The sequence below is a fragment of the Schistocerca piceifrons genome, chromosome 5 (assembly GCF_021461385.2).
Source record: "Schistocerca piceifrons isolate TAMUIC-IGC-003096 chromosome 5, iqSchPice1.1, whole genome shotgun sequence".
In the NCBI taxonomy this organism is placed as follows: domain Eukaryota; kingdom Metazoa; phylum Arthropoda; class Insecta; order Orthoptera; family Acrididae; genus Schistocerca; species Schistocerca piceifrons.
Genome location: NC_060142.1, coordinates 220935649 through 220957491, shown reverse-complemented (window position 1 = coordinate 220957491; position 21843 = coordinate 220935649).

Sequence of the window (21843 nt, the reverse complement as noted above, 5' to 3'; positions counted from 1 at the left end):
GTGGAGAAATTCCTTTGCCTGTAATCCAAGAACTGTGGCTTACCGCTGCGCTGGCAGGTTGCACCGAGCAGTCCTGGGGACGACAATATTTGAACAGCTCTGTTGCTATAACCAAAATGATAGTACCTTGCGCTCGCCAGCTACCAGCGGCTGCTGCAGTACTGCACCACATATTTCCACTGAATTATCCGTAAAATGGTAGCTGCAGTACATACCTAACTAGTACCACACTTCGATGAAGCTGGTGCAGCGATTTTCGCTCACTTCGGAAGCGTCATCTGCTTACACATTTTCGATGTATTGTCTCGTTTGTCACTGCACAACCAGACGACACCTCCTGATGTGAGCAAAAATCGGATATAAAATATCACCTCTGACGATGTTTCATATATAAAATGGAATGCGTTTGGCGACAAAAATACATATTTTGTTTTAGTTGCACAGTTTTAAAGTACCTATAATGGGCAGTCAAATGAGACATGGATAAAAGGTAACTAAGATATTTTTGTTGTAGCAAAAGTAGTCGCCATTAGTGTTAATACACATCGTTGTGAAGAAGACAGAAAATGCCTTCAAGGAATAATGTTTGTGGTTGCCTATGAAACCATGACTGCATTCAGCCTTGCACCTTTCCGTCTGAAGGATGTCGACGGACGCTTTTCATTAACTTAAGTGCTCCATCAAGTCCAGACACTCAAGAATATGGATGGACGGCATCATTCTGTTGTAGGATGGTGCCCGCGCACATGTTGACAAGATTGTTTCGGTTACACTGCAGAAGTTTCGCTGGGAAGTCCTGGCACATCCTCCACACAGTCCCGATTCTTCAAAAATGGTTCAAATGGCTCTGAGTACTATGGGACTTAACATCTGAGGTCCCCTAGAACTTAGAACTACTTAAACCTAACCAACCTAAGAACATCACACACATCCATGCCCGAAGCAGGATTCGAACCTGCGACCGTAGCGGTCTCGCGGTTTCAGACTGAAGCGCCTAGAACCGCTCGGCCACAGCGGCCGGCCCCGATTCCTCCCCAGGCGATTTTCATATTTTTGGACTCCTGAAGACAAACATTCTAGGCACTCGATTTGGTTGGAGCGAAGAAGTTCGCGCCTGGGTACAATCATGGTTCTGTAGTATAGTGTTACTCAGCCATTACTATCAAAATGTTCGTAGATGTACAGAAAGTAAATATCCTACGTTGAACTAACTATTCTAATGTTGTCAAAGTTTATATAATTTCGTAAGGACAGAAACGTTATATCAGCATATGTTACTGATCTTGCTATGATGTTGTGTAGTGTGTCTGCTCCTGCTCATGCTTTCCAATTAATGGGTCCACTTTCAGTAAAAGTCGTTGGAACGTTGTTTCTTTTTGACACTCTCAATGTTTATTCATAAATTATTGACACTTTCTACAGCACCACTTGTTAAGTAAATGCATTGTGCAACATTTCAGTACAACACAAAGAGCTTAATAGTTACATTAACTAATCTCGACAACAACTGAAGCTATTATGGCGAGTTTGGCGTCTAAAATTTCTATAAATATTATTAATAATAAAGCTTGCAAATTTTGACAGTTTTGCACAGTTGTCGGTTGAATCAGTGAGAGTAAAATTTAAAAAAATTAAAAATGGAAACAAATTTTGTTTACATCAAAACAAAAGAATAATGCTATTAGTTTCACAATTAAGTGGTTTTTGACTCATCTAAGTTAAGGATTGTGATAACTAATTTTCGTGATTCATCATCGATGTTGCTAAATGCATGGGTACGAAAATAAAAATTATATTATCAGAAAAATAGTGTTTCGGTGACCCAGTATATGCAAAATTGTCTTTAGATGTGGAGTATACGAATCATTTAAGAGTAAAAATTAACTCAAGTAAGGCCGAAGTTTATACAGAATCTAACATTTCAGTTCAAGCATGAAAGTTCTGAGGAGGCAAGATTCACTACAGGGGGCAACAGCAAACATATTTTCAATTGGTCTCTTATATCTCAGTGAGACAAATGTATTAACAGTTGAGGCGATTACTATTGAAATAATAAACAGCTTACTTAATATTACGAAAAGGTTAGATTGCTACTCGCCATATAGCGAAGATGTTGAGTCGTAGATAGGGACAACAAATGACTGTCAAACAAGTAAGCTTTCGGCCAAAAGGCCTTCTTCCGAGTTGCACAACGTACACACAGACACACCGACGCAAGCACGACTCACACACACACACACATGTTCAGTGTCTCTGGCTGCCAAGGCCATGACGCACTGGTCTTGTGTATGTGAGTTGCGTTTGCGTGAGTGTTAGTGCGTATGTTGTCTGATCGGGAAGAAGGCCTTCTGGGCGAAGGCTTACTCGTTTGACATGCATTTTGCTGTCGCTACATGCGACTCAGCATCTCCGCTATGTGGTGAGCAGCACATTAAACTTTTCAAAATATTGTCATGATTTAAATATCTTGAACATTTGGAGGCCCTGTCAGCAACTGTGTAAATATTAATTTTAATTTTAATAATTAACAGCCTCAGTTGCATTGTTTGCCTATAATTTACCTAGTTTTCAGTCGGGATAACCCAACCTTCTTCAGAATAACAGTAACTACCGTCTTTCCATTGTGGAGATCGTCAAGCTAAAACGACAAATCCATAAATTACCGTCAGACTATAAAACTTATCTGGAACTGCCTCGGCCCCACTTCACGACCGCGATGCGGGAGCCAAGAGTGCTGTACTGTAGTTACTGTTATTCTGAAGAAGGTTGTGTTATCCCGACTGAAACCTAGGTAAATTCTAGGCAAACAGTGCAACTGAGGCTGTTAATTAGTAAAATTAAAAATAATATAGTCATTATTCCATCCTGGTGTTTTCATTGTTTGATACAGCTTACTTACTTTTTTTCGTCTCTCTAGCTTCCATTTGACTACCTCTTATCCAATAATTAGAATGCAATTTCGTACAATATGGCCACAGATATGAACAAAGTTTCGTATCTGCAGCTTGGCATTGTCGATGTAAACACCTGTTGGTGTTGGTGGATTCTAGTAGCTGGAGTCTGTCACGAGGGCACGGCAATGAGTGGTCTCTGTAGCGTGCTTAGACGCTTCCTCTCGCTTCCTGACAGGCCGTTGTTCGTCTTTGTAGACACGCGTGCGCTCCCCCGCTAATGGTGGAGACGCAGCTGGCGGGTAGGCTTGAGGCAGGTGGAAGCTGTTGGGTGTATTTAATGCTGTGCGCGGCAACATTAGCGGCGGTGACGAAGTTGCGCGTCGGGTCTATTCAGGCCTCGCGGAGAGGTCGCTACTGTGCATCATCGCGCGGTGCGTGCAGACACAGCGGGCGGGCTCAGCCGACGTCACAAAGTTGCAGCCTCTCCGCCCCCGCTCGCATCCGCGTGGTAATTAATCTTAGCGCGCCAGCCGACACTCATTACCCAGACACGGCGAGGTCGGCTGGCTGCAATAACACGAGTTAAGCGTTAATCAGGCGCGCGCGCCAGCCAGAGCGATCGTATATCTGGAGGCGGCGTCTGCCACTGCCGCCGCGGGCGCAGGTCGCGGCAGCCGCCGGGGGGCGGCGCGCCGCGTGGGGGCGGATGTGGCAAGACGCAGCCGTGGTTGGTCTGTTCGCGCGGACGCAAGTTTACGGCACGGCCCGAAATTGCTGGCGGGCGGTAATGAGCGAGGAAGCCGCCCTCAGCTCCCCTTCCTGCACGGCCGCTGTTTTATAAGCTCTTCACGTTGCGTCAGCGTCCACAGAACGGATGCTCTTGCGTCGGGAGGCGAAGCAAAGAGGAGATGAAAGTCTATTCACGGATGTTGTGCATCTACTAGTACATATACATACATACTCCGCAGACCAACACACCGTTCATGACAGGGGCACACCGTACGACGGGTGTTCAATAGATAAAGCAACACATTCCTTTCCGAAATCTACATCTACATCCAGACTCCTCAAGCCACCCGACGGTGTGTGGCAGAGGGCACTTTGAGTACCTCTATCTGTTCTCCCTTCTATTCCAGTCTCGTATTGCTCGTGGAAGGAAAGATTGTCGGCATGCCTCTGTGTGGGCTCTAATCTCTCTGATTTTATCCTCATGGTCTCTTCGCGAGATATAAGTAGGAGGGAGCAATATACGCTTGACTCCTCGGTGAAGGTATGTTCTCGAAACTTCAACAAAAGCCCGTACCGAGCTACTGAGCGTCTCTCCTGCAGAGTCTTCCACTGAGGTTTATCATAATCTCCATAACGCTTTCCCGGTTATTAAATGATCCTGTAACGAAGCGCGCTGCTCTCCGTTGGATCTTCTCTATCTCTTCCATCAACCCTATCCGGTACGGATCCCACACTGGTGAATAGTATTCAAGCAGTGGGCGAGCAAGTGTACTGTAACCTACTTCCTTTGTTTTCGGATTGCATTTCCTTAGGATTCTTCCAATGAATCTCAGTATGGCATCTGCCTTACCGACGATCAACTTTATATGATCATTCCATTTTAAATCACTCCTAATGCCTACTCCCAGATAATTTATGGAATTAACTGCTTCCAGTTGCTGACCTGCTGTGTTGTAGCTAAATGATGAAGGACCTTTCTTTCTATGTATTCGCAGCACATTACACTTGTCTACATTGAGATTCAATTGCCATTCCTTGCACCATGCGTCAATTCGTTGCAGATACTCCTGCATGTCAGTACAATTTTCCATTGTTAGAACCTCTCTATTTACCACAGCATCATCCGCAAAAACCTCAGTGAACTTCTGATGTTATCCGCAAGGTCATTTATGTACATTGTGAATAGAAACGGTCCTGCGACACTCCCCTGCGGCACACCTGAAATCACTCTTACTTCGGAAGACTTCTCTACATTGAGAATGACATGCTGTGTTTGGTTTTATGCAGGACTTAAACACATCATGTTCCACTCTTTTGATTACAAAACCGTATTTTTCAACATAATTTCCCTTCAGATCAATGGCCATACGAAACCTTAATGGAAGTGCTTCGGACGGAGTGCATCCTTAACTGGTGCAAACAGATGGAAGTCGGAAGGTGCGAGACCGCAGCAGCCACACACCTTTGACTGTTCCAACCAGTGGGTGAGTGTGTCATCATTATCAACAGGGATTTCCATTTGTGATGCGAGGAGTTTGTGATCCGTCGCACACCTCAAATGAGAGTGTCTGCACATTCCAACATTGCAGGTCTCACAACTGCGTGCTGCCGACCAGCATTCGGTAGATCGGACACGTTTGGGCGACCTTGTTGCGATGTTGACAGACACATCGCACAACAACTCATTGTGCTTTTGTTCACTGCCAGGTCTCCGCATACCTCATGCAAGCGCCTATGAATATCTGTGAGGTTCATGTTTTCTCCCAAAAGAAACTCAATGACAGCCCTCTGCTTGCAACGCACCGCCATTTTGAAAACTACGTACAGCGTCGTCACCAATTGGAAGTTGTAGGAGATGAATATTCCACGATATCCCAGTTCCGCATTTTTTCAGCCGAATTTGGCCGAGGAAAAACATGTCCTGCATTACTTATTGGACGCATCTCCTGTTTCTTATTCCTTTTTGCCGTTCCACTCGCAAAGTGAGCGTGGAAAATGCGACTGTCCGTGTACTTCCACACGAGTCTTCATTTCTCCTGCCTTCGGAACCATTTGTTGACATCCACTTACTTTTCATTGGCTCTGAGCACTATGGGACTTAACATCTATGGTCATCAGTCCCCTAGAACTTAGAACTTCTTAAACCTAACTAACCTAAGGACATCACACAACACCCAGTCATCACGAGGCAGAGAAAATCCCTGACCCCGCCGGGAATCGAACCCGGGAACCTGGGCGCGGGAAGCGAGAACGCTACCACACGATCACGAGTTGCGGACTTACTTTTTATTCAATGACCAGTATTACGAGGAGACAGATGACGTTGCGATGGTAGTCCGTTGTCTTCTGTTTCTGCAAATTTGTTTATGGAACACTTCGAAAAACGTGCATTGGAATCGGCGCCTTTGAAACCCGCCTGTTTCTTCAGATATGTTGATGATACATTTGTTGTTTAGCCTCATGGTGCGCAGAATTTGAATGTCTTTTTAGAACATCTGAACTCGATCCACCTGAACAAACGTTTTACGATGGAGATGGAAATGATGGTTGCCTTCTCTTTCTTGATGTTTTGGTTAGGAGGAAGGTTGATGGATCATTTGGACATGCAGTTTACCGGAAATGTACTCACACTGAGTTGTATTTATAGGCTGATAGTTGTCACCATCAGGCTCAGTGTGAAGGGGTACTTCGTACCTTGGTATATAGGGCACATGTCATGTCCTACACTGAGACTTTGCCAGCTGAGCTGGCCCATCTTGAAGCTGCATTTCGTCACAATGAGTATAGTAAAAGACAGGTTGAACGTGCGTTGCGCTATCGACCAACTGTACAAAGGGTAACTGATGATAATACTGAGTCGACACGAAGTCTACTGCCTTTTTGCCTTACGTAGAAAACACGTCCAACAAGATCGGTCATAATTTACGGAAATACGATGTGAAATGTGTTTTCCGACCCCCATCTAAAATTAGAGTGATTTTGGGTTCTGTTAAGGATGACCTTGGTTTGCGTAAGGCGGGTGTATATCGCGTTCCTTGTAGCTGTGGCATGGCATATATTTGTCAGACTATCAGGACCGTGGAGGACCGATGTACTGAGCATAAACGGTACACACGATTACAGCAGGCAAGTAGCTCTGCTGTTGCCAAAATTGTTTGGATACTGGTCACTCCATGTTATATAATAACACCGAGATATTGGCATGCACGTCCAGTTATTGGGACAGTGTAATTAAGGAATCTGTTGAGATTAAATTAGCGAGCAATAAACAGGGATGGTGGTTTTTGCTTAAACTCTGCTTGGAATCCTACTCCCTCCCTTGTCAAAACACAGAGGGACAAAGTCAAAGTTAACTCACTTGCCAATTCGTAGCCTTTCACCATCGATACCTCTGACTTTGGTCAACTTTGGTGGTACTAATGTTCAGTGTGTGTGTGTGTGTGTGTGTGTGTGTGTGTGTGTGTGTGTGTGTGTTACCTTTCTGAATTACTCCAAGAACCAAGGTTTTAAATTTGCCTGTACATCGCCTGTCCGTTGCAGTTTGTGCCTTGAAGATGGCGGGGTGTACTCCCGCCGAAATATCGACGATCGCTGCAAACATTACCTGGCTGAATTTCTGTAAGTTGTTCGAAAATTGTATACGTCAGGAGAAACTCAGGTCTCAAAGAGAATGGTTATAAAATACCTACATTGAAATAGAAACCTCAAAACTGGAACATTACTGGAGTTATTCCCAAACTAGAAGATTAGTAAGACAAAAAATTATGCAATTGCAGAGGTTGAAAGTATCAGCCAATCAGTTGCAAAAATAAACGTTTGCTGGAACCATGACCTACGTTTCGCCAATTACAAAATTATCTTTTTCAGAGGCTGTAATGGACACTAAAAATTACATTAGTAGTTACAAAAATATTTCAAAGAAAGCAAGTAACATCAGTAGATAAAAAAAATAAGTGTGAGGAAAGCGTACTCACTTGTTACATCACATGGTGATAAAACACAACGCCTCGCGGGGCAGCCGTATGGTCTAGGGCGCCTTTCCATGGTTTGCGCTACTTCCCCTGTAGAAGATCCAAGTCCTCCCTCGGGCATATGTATGTGTGTGTGTGTGTGTGTGTGTGTGTGTGTGTGTGTGTATGTGTGTTTTGTCCTTAGCGTAAGTTAGTCTAAATTAGCTTAAGAAGTGTGTAAGCAAATGTTCAAATGTGTGTGAAATCATATGGGATGTAACTACTAAGGCTACACACTACTTAACCTAAATTATCCTAAGGACAAACACACTCACCCATGCCCGAGGGAGGACTCGAACCTCCGCCAATCACTTGCAAAAATAAACGTTTGCTGGAGCCATGACCTACGTTTCGGCAATTACAAAATTATCTTTTTCAGAGGTTGTAATGGACACTAAAGTTACATTAGTAGTTACAAAAATATTTCAAAGAAAGCAAGTAACAACAGTATGCCCTCGGGCTTATGTATGTGTGTGTGTGTGTGTGTGTGTGTGTGTGTGTGTGTGTGTGCGTGTCCGTGTGTGTGTGTGTGTGTGTGTGTGTGTGTGTGTGTGTGTGTGTGTGTGTGTTTTGTCCTTAGCGTAAGTGAGTCTAAATTAGCTTAAGAAGTGTGTAAGCAAATGTTCAAATGTGTATGAAATCATATGGGATGTAACTACTAAGCTTACACACTACTTAACCTAAATTATCCTAAGGACAAACACACTCACCCATGCCCAAGGGAGGACTCGAACCTCCGCCGTGACCAGCCGCACAGTCCATGACTGCAGCGCCCAAGACCGCTCGGTTAATGCCGCCCGGCAGTGTGTAAGCCTAGGGAGCGATGAACTCAGCAGTTTGGTCCTATAGGAACTTACCACGATTTCCAAAATTTCCAAAACACAGCGAATAAAGCAAAAAAACTGTTGTCATATGAGACATTGATCTAAAGAACAAAAAATCACAAGCTATAGCTTTAGACTGTAGCAGCATAGGATTTCTGGAGCGCATATGAAATGCCAAGTGTAGGAGCAAATTGACATAAGGCCTTCACTAAGTTAAAGTTGACTTATATACAATAAAACACAGTAATGGCACCTAGATTTCAGTAGTATGCATATGTCGAATAGAAAAAGTTAACTGCCATAATTTACAGGCTCCAGCTCTAAGGAAAGCTAGATGCAGAAGGCGCTAAATGTATGCGCTTAAAAACGCGGCTTGACTGTATTGAGTAGCTCGTGTTCGTTAACACAGAAAAGAAAATCGCGCCTTGTGTAAGGCCACTGTTAATCGAAAGTGATATAAAAACGAAACAGAAATCACAAGCGTGTAAAAATGGAATCCGAAAACAATCTTACGTTATGACAGAGTAACGCATCAACGGCATTTCGCAATTCATGAGTAAAAGATGTGCTAATAAAAGTAATAAATGCTGTTAAAAGAGAGGGGTGAGGGGACAAACATAAATAAAGTTATTAAAACCTTATTACTAAAACTGAGAAACTTTCGCTTAGCCATTACAGAAGTATACACACAGTAGACGAAGTAGAACTGCCATTAAACTCGAGATCCAAATTAGGCTCAAAGCTGTTACAAGAAAAATGTATCTACATTGCTAAGAATAAGGCTACGTACATGTAAAAATTGGCCTACAGACGAGGAAAGGCATTAAATCGCTGTTCCGAGAAGGCGTCTTGAGGCAAACGACATACTTGCCGAAGCTAGGGGAGACCGGTTAGCGCATGCCATGCAGCCGTGAGCGGCTGCCTAAAACCGTTGAGGGAGTTCTTACTTGCAAGCTGAGGCTGATCACTGAATGTGTTACCAACTGCATTAGCTAAATGCTTAAATATTTCATTTTCTTCAAAGAAATCTAATTTCCATCCTTTTTGCTCTTGACGTAAAATTACTGTTTCTTCCAGGTTCTTCGAAGAGTAATCAGAAATAAGCAAATTTTATGAAAAAGAAGGATTATATACATTCAACCCTTCCTTTCTTGGCAAGAGTTCCTCATACCTGACTTTAACAGCCCTTCCAGAGAATCTTAAATAACAGCGATGACAACTAGGCTGTATGACATTTTGTAGATCTTCATTTTTTAGCGGTGTCCTAAATTTTTCCTCAAATTATTGTTGATGGAGAAAGTAACCACACAGCCGTAATTTTTAGCCAAAATTCGGCAAAACCTGTCAGAAAACTATCTAAAAACTGTACAAAAATAAAACTGCCATTTATTCTTCACCATACTTTAGTTTATTAATTACATTAGCGGTTACAAAAATGTTTTAAACAAAACAAAGATGTGACAAATGCTGTTAGTAAAACTGCAAGATGAGCTTACTCGCTAGTTACATCACAAGCTGATAAAGTAAATTGAATACAGCGAAATGGCATATGGCATATGTCATATGAGACATTCATGCTCAGAACAAAAGATCGCAAGCCACACCTTAAGACTGTAGCAAAACAGAATTTCAAATGTGAAGATTAAGTGACAAATGCAGTAGCGTATTGACATGAGGCTCTTGTCGAAGTTAAAGTTGATTTTACACAATAAAATACAGTGGTGGCATCTGGATTAAAACAGTATGCATTTGGCAAATAGTAAAAGTCAACTGCCCTAATTTGAAGTCTAGCGCTAAGTAAAGTTATATGTACAATGGGCTAAATGTATGCGGTTAACAAATGCTTCTTGACTGTATTGAACACCTTATGTACAATTAAACTGAAAAGGAAATCGTGCCCTTTGTAATGTCACTGTCACTATAAAACAGCGTGCAAAAAGGAATCTGAAAACCTTCTTACGAGCTAGCAGAGTAACACAGTAACGACATTTCACTGTGCATGTTAAAACAATATGCCAATAGAATTAACAAATACTGATAAAAGAGGGAATGGTAGGGGGCAAACATGAACGAAAAATTATTAAAATGCTGTTGCTAAAATCGGGAAACTTTCAAGTAGCAAAGAAACTTCCTGACAGATTAAAAGTGTGTGCCGGACCGTGTCTCAAACTCGGGACCTTTGCCTGTCGCGGGCAAGTGCTCTACCACCGAGATACCCAAGCATAACTCACGACTCGTCCTCACACGTTCAGTTCTGGCAGTACCTCGTCTCCTACCTTCCAAACTTAACAGAAGCTCCTCTGCGAACCTTTCAGAATTAGTACTGGAAGGAAGGACATTGCGGAGACATGGCTTAGCCACAGCCTGGGGGATGTTTCCAGAATGAGATTTTTACTCTGCAGCCGAGTGTGCGCTGATATGAAACTTCCTGCAGAGTGAAACTCTCATTCTGGAAACATCTCCCAGGCTGTGGCTAAGCCATGTCTCCGCAGTATCCTTCCTTCCAGGCGTGCTAGTTCTGCAAGGTTCGCAGAAGAGATTCTGTGAAGTTTGGAGGGTAGGAGACGAGGTACTGGCAGAATTGAAGCTGTGAGGACGGATCGTGAGTCGTGCTTGGGTATCTCGATGGTAGAGCACTTGGCAGCGAAAGGCCATAGACACGAGTTCGAGTCTCGATCCGGCACACAGTTTTAATCTGCCAGGAAGTTTCATATCAGCGCACATTCAGCTGCAGATTAAAAATCTTATTCTGCAAGAATTAAACAAGTTTACATACAGTAGATAAAGCAGAACTGGCAATAAACTCCACATTCAAATTATGCTCAAAGCTGTTACAAGAAAAATGTGTCAAAAATGATAACAATAAAACCTACGTAGACGTAATAGGCGCAGAATGGGATAAAGGGCGACAGTGAGATTGTACTGTTTTCTGAACTGGGGTCTGCTGCAACCTGTTGTAGAGGCATGTAACTATGTATCTCAGAAATGTGTGTGAATTCCTAAGGGACCAAACTGCTAAGATCATCGCTCCCTAGACTTACACACCACTTAAACTAACTTATGCTGAGAACAACAAGCACACCCATGCCCGAGGGAGGACTCGAACCTCCGGCGGGAAACTATGTATCTGAATGGGAAAGATGTGATAGGTATTTTGACTCGGTCTGGAGTGCGAATTGTGACTGGTTGTCGTTCACGTTTATAGTTATGTTTTTATAATTTTTGGTGAATTTCAGCACAGGATAAGCCGTTAGTTGTTATTTGTACGCCCTTAACTGACTTGCTGTGAACTGTATGCAATTCACTGTACGGTAGTTATACAGGGCGGGGAAAATGAAGTGGCCCGGACGAGTGAATACGATTGGCACCATTAATGGAGGACGAAAAGACCTACCGTTACTTTGAACAGGGAAAAGAAACTGCCCGTACAGCCGGCCGAGCCATGGAGCCCATTTACACAATCTTCACGCCTGACAGTGTTGTTAGCAGAAGTCAGTTTGGTAGCAGCCCTAGCTGGACGCACGGGTCACCTGATTTGCCCGTGTACGATTACTTTGTGTGGGGAGCCCTCAAGTCTAAGGTGTATCGCAACAACCCTAATAGTCTTCAAGAACTAAAGCAGAACATTTTGGATGAGACTGCAGCAATTTCAGCAGTCCAGCTTCGATCTGCCTTCAGCAACTTGATGATCAGAGCCCAAAAATGCCAAGAGATGGATGGTGATCATATTCAACATCTGCCATAGTCAAGTTAGTACTATACTTCTTTTCCTCAGTTGTGGTTCTTTCTACCCTGGAACTCTCTTCTCTCTGCCACTTTTATTTGCCGCACCCCGTATAATACTTTTAAATGCATAAGTTATTATGCCCCCACAATAGTTGTTAACCTGAAATGTGCTATTGAGACGGAATGGGACAGGGTATAATGCGATAATGAGATCGTGTCCCTTTCTGACCAGTCTTTTTTGATTCATGTAGATTTCAAACTATATATTTATTTTATTTTTTTTTTGCTTTTCCAACACACACACACACCCACACACACACATACACACACACACACACACACACACACACACACACACACACACATATATATATATATATATATATATATATATATATATATATAAAATACGTGTGTGTGTGTGTGTATATATAGGAAAAGCAAGAGAAAAAATAAAAGAAATATGTAGTTTGAAATCTACATGAATAAAGAAGACTGGGCTGCTAACCAACTTAGATGCTTTTGGAACTCCGATTTTAGAAGATGAAATGCATGCAACTATCATTTCCAGTGATTTAATGTCAGATTGCTGTCCTTCAGTCTGTCAATATATATATATAATCACTGGAAATGGCCGTTGCATGGATTTTATCTTCTGAAATCAGAGTTTCAAAAGCATCTATGTTATTTAGCGCAACGTCGGCAAGATGTATTTATAAGATAAAGAATAACCCCAATTACTGAGAGAAACTTGCAGCGTACATGTTAAATTATTTGCTGGATGTGTTCCAAGAATCAATCTGAAATTCTGATTCTGAAAATTACTTTCAATTTTTTCAATGACGTCAGTATTTTTCACACGATAGCATGTCATATTTTTAAGATTTAAGAAATCAAAGCCCAAATATTAAAATAAAATTACAATAAATGTATGTTTTTATAACTATTTTTCAAGGCGCATACTAAAAATTACCACCAACAGTTGTCTTAGCAACATTATAAGTATTCTCTTACACTTAATATTCCAATTTTCTTACTTTTGATTTCCTTTCAGAATCTTCACCTTTACTGTACCCTTTCAACATCCAACTACAGTGATCCGTCATATTTTCATTTCATATTGCCCAGTATCCCTACTCTATCACATTAACGTCCCGCCCCACATTTCATGGAAAGTAGTCAATATGTGACTGCAGGCAATGGACTTATACACTGGTGCTATAACGCGAAGGGCAGGCATTGAATCTTTCTCTGTGACAGTCATTGTCTTTTTAAATTATTGATCCTTCGTCAGATTGTGAATTTGAGGACGAAAAATAAATCCAGGTTTCAAATTTTGTTGACTGATGAAGCAATATTTCACAGAAAAGTATTTAAATTACTATGCATCTTTTCTAGAAGTCCTTAGAAACTGGTCCATTCATCTCAATTTTATATATAGTTTAAAGAAACTTTTATAGCCAAGATCGAATTCAAAACTATTTTTATTGACCAGTTTCGACACACAAGACTGTCATCTTCACGCATTCAAAAACTTTTGTGCTTGTACGTCAAGATCCGTTGTACGTTCATTACTCGTGCCAAATTAGCATTTTAGACGAGACTGTATTGCATATTCCACACAGGTTTGCCATAAATTTCTTTTGAGTACATATTGATCGCCCCCTTTCATTTCTCATCATGAGGAACTTCAGTCGTTCTATATATGGGTGTAGTGGCAAAATTTTTTGCGCTGTACAAGCGATTCATGCAGGACGTTTTTAGTCGCAGCCACAAATGTCTCCCATTTCGTCAAATCTTTTCACTCGAGTACTTTTGCTTTGCCGTGCTAGCCCGCTCACGCAAAAGTGGAGCATTTTCGTCTCCCCTGCTTGCTTTCCCAATAAAACGCCTATAATTAAAAATAAATCAAAATTGTAAGTGGAAGATGAATACTAAGGACAATTTTGAAGTCAGCACAAAAAAATTATTCAAGAAATATTCGTTTTCAATCATCTGGTATCATGTAGTCGGAGTTATCACATGTGTTTGAAAACCTGGATACGTATTTCGTTTGTCGGCAGCTCGTGGTCGTGCGGTAGCGTTACGCTTCCCACGCCCGGGTTCACGGGTTCGATTCCCGGCGGGGTCAGGGATTTTCTCTGCCTCGTGATGACTGGGTGTTGTGTGCTGTCCTTAGGTTAGTTAGGTTTAAGTAGTTCTAAGTTCTAGGGGACTGATGACCATAGATGTTAAGTCCCATAGTGCTCAGAGCCATCTGAACGTATTTCATTACGCATCATGCAACATCGATATTAGTCGCATTAATCCTTCAACTCCTACCCCGACAGTTCTGTTAGTTTTCTTAACGCAGTGATACACATTTTTAGGACACGAGACTTTGTACTTCGACTAGTTTTATACCATTTGGTTTCCTCAGAATGTATGAGCCAGCTGTTTTGTCAGCAGTGAATGCTGCGTCTCAATACAGCAACGTGCTCAGCTGTACAGCTGCTGTTGCCTGGTAACAGGCACACAACAGGGAAGTGGCGGGCGACTGCTGAGCTCTCCCAGTTACCCCCACGCAGGCGTCCAGATAAACTGTTGCGCTCTGTCCAGACGTCTTAAGCCGCGGCACGCCTTGTTTCGGAAGCAGGCATAATCTCCATTTCAATTACAACAGCAATAATTAGTTCGACAATCTTAGGTCCACAGAGGCTTCCGAGTCGGCCGGTCCGGCCTAATCCAATAAGAAGCGACGCCTGCGCGAGCAGAGCTCCGCGCCGTAATCCGAGGACGGCTTAGTCGTATCCAAGGGGCGCCGCCTTGTCTTCGGCAGCGGCCACGCGCGGCACGGCCGACTGCCGCCACAGCGGCGAATCTTGCGTGTCTAGCACAGTGTGCCAGCCATACCGCTAGCGGCACGGGGCAATTTTAAAATGCCACAGAACAAAAAAATTTTCTGAAGTACACGGTGTCTATAAAAAGCTGCTATCACTTCAAAAGTTCGTAATTTAGGAATTGCTGGAGAAAGAGCAGCGTGATTTCTTGTAACACGTTTAGCAGCTTTCAAAATTCTCTTTCTCTTATGCCCGAATATCAGTGTTCGCCCAAGTCGTCACTTGTGAAGTCGTAAAACTTCAACACGATATTCCAGTTCTGCCTATGCTGAGTGAGCCATTGCGTTGAGCACAAAGAGTAACACTTATTCGATAGGTGCTGTGTAGGTACACAACATTCTTGACCTAACTCCACAAGTACATGTGTAATGGTGCAACGCCAGGAGAACGAGGGACCATGCGATGGGACCATCACGATTCATCCACCTCTTAGGAAATGTTCCATTCAACACATCTCGCACGTTCGAATTCCAGTGTGGGGTTGCAGCAACATCCTGGAAGACGGTGGACGGCTGCAGCTCTTAAGGTAGCAGGAACTGTTCGATCACGTCCAGGTAAACATTTCCCCTCACGGTTTTCTCTGCGAAGAAAAATATGCCTATTGTCCTGTCGTGCACTAGGAAGCCCAACATTAGGCTATCACGAATGTGTTGACTTTGTTGTTTGGGTTTTCTGAGACCCAAATCCTAATGTGGTTATTTGCATATACAGAAATGTTGAACATTGCTGATAATAGGTAAATTTTAGGTTTTTTTCTTTCTTTTTTTTTCTTTTTGGGGCCAATTCGAAACACACACAGATTCGTACTGCAGAAGACGATCATTTGGCTTTTGGCTGCAATACTTGTACCATCGGCACTTGGCTCGCGAAAAAGGATAACAGCTTATGTAACATTTTATGTGCAGTGATACTGCTCCCTACGAACTGACTTCTGGGGACTTTGTTGCGATGAGCTTGCACTTTGTAAACACGTTCTTGACATACCGGGTGGGGAGGGAGCAAGTGGTTGGTGGGTGACGTCCACTTCGAGGAAGATCTTTGATACTGCTGTCTCTTAAAGTTTCTCAACCACCTCCTTACGCCTGTTTTCCCTGGTGGAGGTCTCCCACGCTGGTTATGGTAATTCCAGTAACACTGCCACAGATTTGGAGTCTGCAAACCAGACGACACACCGTATCTTCTTCTTATTTCTCAGTAATTTGAAGCACTCGAATTTAAATTTGCAGCAAAGGACAAACAAACAAAAAAAATTGAGAGCTGCTAAAATGATGATTCTCTCTCTGTAACAGTTTCCCAGAATTCCCTATTTTTTATGGTACTGGGAATTTATGGACAACCTGTGTTCTTTTGGAAAAGCAAAGAGTAAATTATTTGTCGACCTAATTATATTTCTTTCAGTACATTTTCTACTGTAACATTTTTTATTCCATATGATCAAGAATTCATGCAACCTCACCGGAGGAACTTCTTAAAGAGATCACACTGGTCGCTTTGGAGTGGTGTAGAATTGGTAGCAGACGCTGATGTGACCATCCAGCGCTGACCCAAGTCATGGCAGTGAACTGCCACTCGGTGGTAAGGAACTATCGCAGTTAAGCGGGTCGACATAGGGACGTGACAGAATGGCAGAAAGGAGATATCTCTTCTAGAAATGGTAATGGACAAACTATGAATGGATTTGCTGGATTTGTTGGTGAACTAAAGCAGGCTTGTCTGCGAGGAATACTGTGCCAGTCGGAGACATCAACAGTGTGATAACAGTAATCGTACAAAGATCCTAAGCGATAGGAAACGGACACAGGAGTCATGCCTTCACAACTGGATCAAAACCTGACAGAAAGTGATGCAGTTAAAGAATTCAGGTCCATATCAACCAGTTTACGAGATAATGTTGCATGCAATGGACTTCCGGAGTTGGATAACTCACAAATGGCTACTGTTCACACTTGCATATAAAGGTGTGGATTAAACGAGCCAAACAACACATAGCCGGCCGGGGTGGCCGAGCGGTTCTAGGCGCTACAGTCTGGAACCGCGCGACCGCTACGGTCGCAAGTTCGAATACTGCCTCGGGCGTGGATGTGAGTGATGTCCTTAGCTTAGTTAGGTTTAAGTAGTTCTAAGTTCTAGGGGACTGATGACCTTAGAAGTTACGTTCCATAGCGCTCAGAGTCATTTGAACCATTTTTGAATCAAGCAACACATAAACAAGACAGTAGTTGGCTGGGATTGTGTATTGTAGACAGAAGAGCATCAGATCAGCCTCTTTTCAAGTGTTGCAGTTCATCAAGAGTACTGACATCCCAATGAGTTGTTTAACCAGCAGTGTTTGAAGGGTATAGAAACACTACAACACGCTATCCGGGCACTCAATCAGTGGGGTCAACGAAATGTAGTAACAGACCACATGGCCAAAACATCACACGCGATCTATAAATGAGACCATACAGGCGTCGCACCAAACGTCAAGGAGACCATAGAGTCAGTTCAGATGACGACTCCAGTGCAAAGGACCTCATCAACACAGCGGACGTAACACACGTAGACACTGGAATAGAGGAAAGTTTAACTTAGATCAGACCATTGCCTTTGGAGGCCTTGCCCAGGGGTGTCGGGCTCCAGCTCACATTCATAGACTTTCTACGTGGCTACTGCAATTGAAGAGATATGTATTACTCATTCTCCTTTTATCACTCTCCTTAAAACATTTTTTTCTTTTATAATTTCCTGCTTAGAATGTTATGTACGATAGTTTTACTACGGAGCCGTTATATTCATAAAGAAAGAGAACAAGAGAACTCTACAAAGCTGCACCTCCATGTGGTGTTCCACGTGCAATGGAGCCCGCAGCCTCAGCTGGGCGATAGCGATTGTGGGTATCGCCTAAGAGGACTGAGCACTACGGCCTGAACAGAGCTTACTAAAGGGCAGGCGCTAGTAGTACAAATGGAGTATGGGAATAAAAAGAAAAATAGACCAGGGTCGGAGGTGGTTCCGTGACGTTTTAGAGGTATTTTTCCTACCATGACTTGGGCTCACTGATTTGGGTTAGTGTAAACTCGAACCAGGATACGATATTGCAGTGCCTGTATTTTTCACAATTTGGATGCACTGTTCCTTCGGACATGCATGCATGTCCGAACGGACAGGCATTGCGGCGAATATAGCCGTTATGAAATACATGAAATCTATTCACAGCCTCGAATATGAACAACCGTCAGCTATGTAAAGAAATGATGACAATGAAAATCTGTGCCGAACTAGGATTTACCGAGCGGGGTGGCGCAGTGGTTAGACACTGGACTCGCATTCGGGAGGACAACGGTTCAATCCCGCGTCCGGCCATCCTGATTTAGGTTTTCCGTGATTTCCCTAAATCGCTCCAGGCAAATGCCGGGATGGTTCCTCTGAAAGGGCACGACCGACTTCCTTTCCCATCCTTCCCTAATCCGATGAGACCGATGACCACGCTGTCTGGTCTCCTTCCCCAAACCAACCAACCAATCAACCAACTAGGATTAGAACCCCGAATATCACGAGCGGTCGCCTTCCCAACAGGCTATCCGTGCACTCTTCACGGCCAGACCCTAACTTCCTCCAGCCGGTGTGGCCGAGCGGTTCTAGGCACTTCAGCCTGGAACAGCCAGAACGCTACTGTCGCAGGTTCGAATCCTGCCTCGGGCATGGATGTGTGTGATGTCCTTAGGTTTGTTAGGTTTAAGTAGTTCTAAGTTCTAGGGGACTGGTGATCTCAGATGTTAAGTCCCATAGTGCTCAGAGCCATTTGAACCATTTGAACCCTAACTTCCACACGTCGGAACCATGCGTTTACAACCTGTACTCGTACGTCCATTATGTGTATCTCTATACAGGGAAGACATTTTAATTGAAAGTCGCTAGCCCGGTGTCGGTGCATCAGTACGAAATTTCAGTGTCTCTGTTGTTCAGAAGTGCGATGCAATGTTCCTCCGGACATCATGCACATATTTATACATGCATGCATACACAATGGATGTATGAGTGCCGATCGCAGACGTATGGTTGACGACATATTGAGGTTTGGGTCTGGCCGTGAAGCGTGTTCGGATTGCCTTATGGTAAGGCGACCGCTCGCGATGAGCGGGAAATACGTGTTCGAGTCCCTGTTCAGCACAGATTTTCGTTGTCGTCATTCCACCATACAGCTGATGGTTGTCCACATTCACAACATCGAACGCATTTCATTTATCGTACCAGGATGCTAGTTTCAATATTCCCAATGATCAGCTGTTGACCTTTGTTCTATCTTTTCATGATGAGTGTGCTACTATCTCTTTTTCTCACGAATTTTAAGCCATTATCAGGACTATAGAGTACTTTCTGTAAACTGTGCTACAAGTTTCAATGAACTTAAAGAATGGCATCACGAATCACCAAATGCTATAGTAGCTATTTACTTACATATTGAGAACCAGTATCAATCAAGCGATCATCTACGGGTCACGAATGTCGTAGCAGTGGGTTAAACGACGTTTCCTTGACGTATAGTACACAACTGTTATGATACGCCTTTAATGTGGCAATATGCCGAACAGTGCAGTGGACTGTCAATATATGTCTTAGTGACTATGTAAAAATATGCAGGTTATCTGCACCAAAATATCTTGTATTCAATTTTCTCCCAAAACAAAATTAAATGAAATACATTAATTTCCTTTGCAGAAAGGTTTTATGTCAAGATAAGTTTGAAAAAAAAAATTACAGCATCAAATCGAACACTTTCACACGAAGCTCCTGCGGTGACGCGAAAAAAAGTGTGGACTGTATTTAATTTCCGTCAAGGTCTGCTGCAACATGTCTGGAGGAATGGTACCGATGACCTCCACAGTCCGAGTACAGAGCACATGAAGCTTCCGTACTGCAGTGGTGAATACCCTATCCTTCACGTTGCCCCATTCGCACATGCCCTGCGAAGATCCCGTGAGGCCTGACGAACTGATTTGCTTGGACTTCTTTGGAACGCCTGGTGGTCACTCTCGGTTTCTTCTGCAGAAATACGCTGACCCCCTGCATGCCGCTTCAGAATGCTGCCAGCGTCCGTAAGCTGCTTATGCCACGCTTTTATCCTCTTGGCGTTTGATGGTACTTTTCTCTAAACAGAACGGAACTGCATCAACAAAAGCAAAACTAGGATAATGGAATGTAGTCGAATTAAGTCGGGTGATGCTGATGAAATTAGATTAGGAAATGAGACACTTAAAGTGCTAAAGGAGTTTTGCTATTTGGGGAGCAAAATAACTGATGATGGTCGAAGTAGAGACGATATAAAACGTAGACTGGCAATGGCAAGGAAAGCGTTTCTAAAGAAGAGAAATTTGCTAACATCGAGTATAGATTTAAGTGTCAGGAAGTCGTTTCTAAAAGTATTTGTATGGATTGTAGCCATGCATGGAAGTGAAACAAGGACGATAAATAGTATGGATAAGAAGAGAATAGAAGCTTTCGAAATGTGGTGCTACAGAAGAATGCTGAAGATTAGATGGGTAGATCACATAACTAATGAGGAGGTATTGAACAGAATTGAATAGAATTGAATAGAATTGACGAGAAGAGGAGTTTGTGGCACAACTTGACTAGAAGAAGGAATCGGTTGGTAGGACATGTTCTGAGGCATCAAGGGATCACCAATTTAGTATTGGAGGGAAGCGCGGAGGGTAAAAACCGTAGAGGGAGACCAAGAGATGAATTCACTAAGCAGTTTCAGAAGGATGTAGGTTGCGGTAGGTACTGGGAGATGAAGAAGCTTGCACAGGATAGAGTAGCATGGAGAGCTGCATCAAACCAGTCTCAGGACTGAAGACCACAGCAACAACAACGAAACTGCATTGCATCATGACAATGGATTTAAATTCTGCGTACCGAAGCACAGTTTCTTCCTTCTTCTAAAATAACGTTTTTTCGCTTCGATAGACTGAAATGGTACGCCAATTTGGGGCCAGCATAATTAGCTGTTGTGTGGGGGACCAGGCCGCAACAAGAAGACGGAACTAATATCTCAACTCCATTCAGAATTAAATAACAAAGTTCAATAAACACTTATTTTAAAAGGTTACTTTACATATAATTTACAGTTAAATTATTTAGATCTTAATTGTAAACTTTTTCCTACAGAATACACAGAAAAATATTTTTAAACGGGCGCCATCGTAAACAGTCACAACCTGGTGAGCCCAGCCGCCAGAACAGGATCAGCGAACAAGGCCCATAGGCACGGTTAGAAGGGCAGCTACAAGTAAATCACTACAACATACTAAGAACGAGGATTACATTTCCCACATAAACAGAGCCCCAACAAATATCCCCCCCACCCCTCCTCGCCTCTTTTTAACTATAAAACTAAAATGTTTTAAAGTAAATACTGACAAATTTTGCCAATTTTTTTTTTTTAAGTTGACCTCTTTAAGAAAATTTCAGTATGCTTCCAGAAAGCCTTTACTTTGCACAACACTGACCATAACTAATGTTTGACAAATAATTAAAAAAACTAACTTAAAAAGGAATACCTCTTTGGAGTTTAAGTAATTCAGGAACGGCAACGACCAGCCTTGCAGTAAACTACATACTGGGTTGTCTAAACCCAATTAAGTGACAACTGCTATTTAACAGTCCTGCAGAGGCAAACTGCCGTTTGAAAATTAAGCTACTTAATGGAAAAGGTATTAAACCACCAGAACAATGCGCTGTAATGACTCAAAATCTGATGCACGGCAGATTTTCAGCTTAACAAACACAGACACGTTTC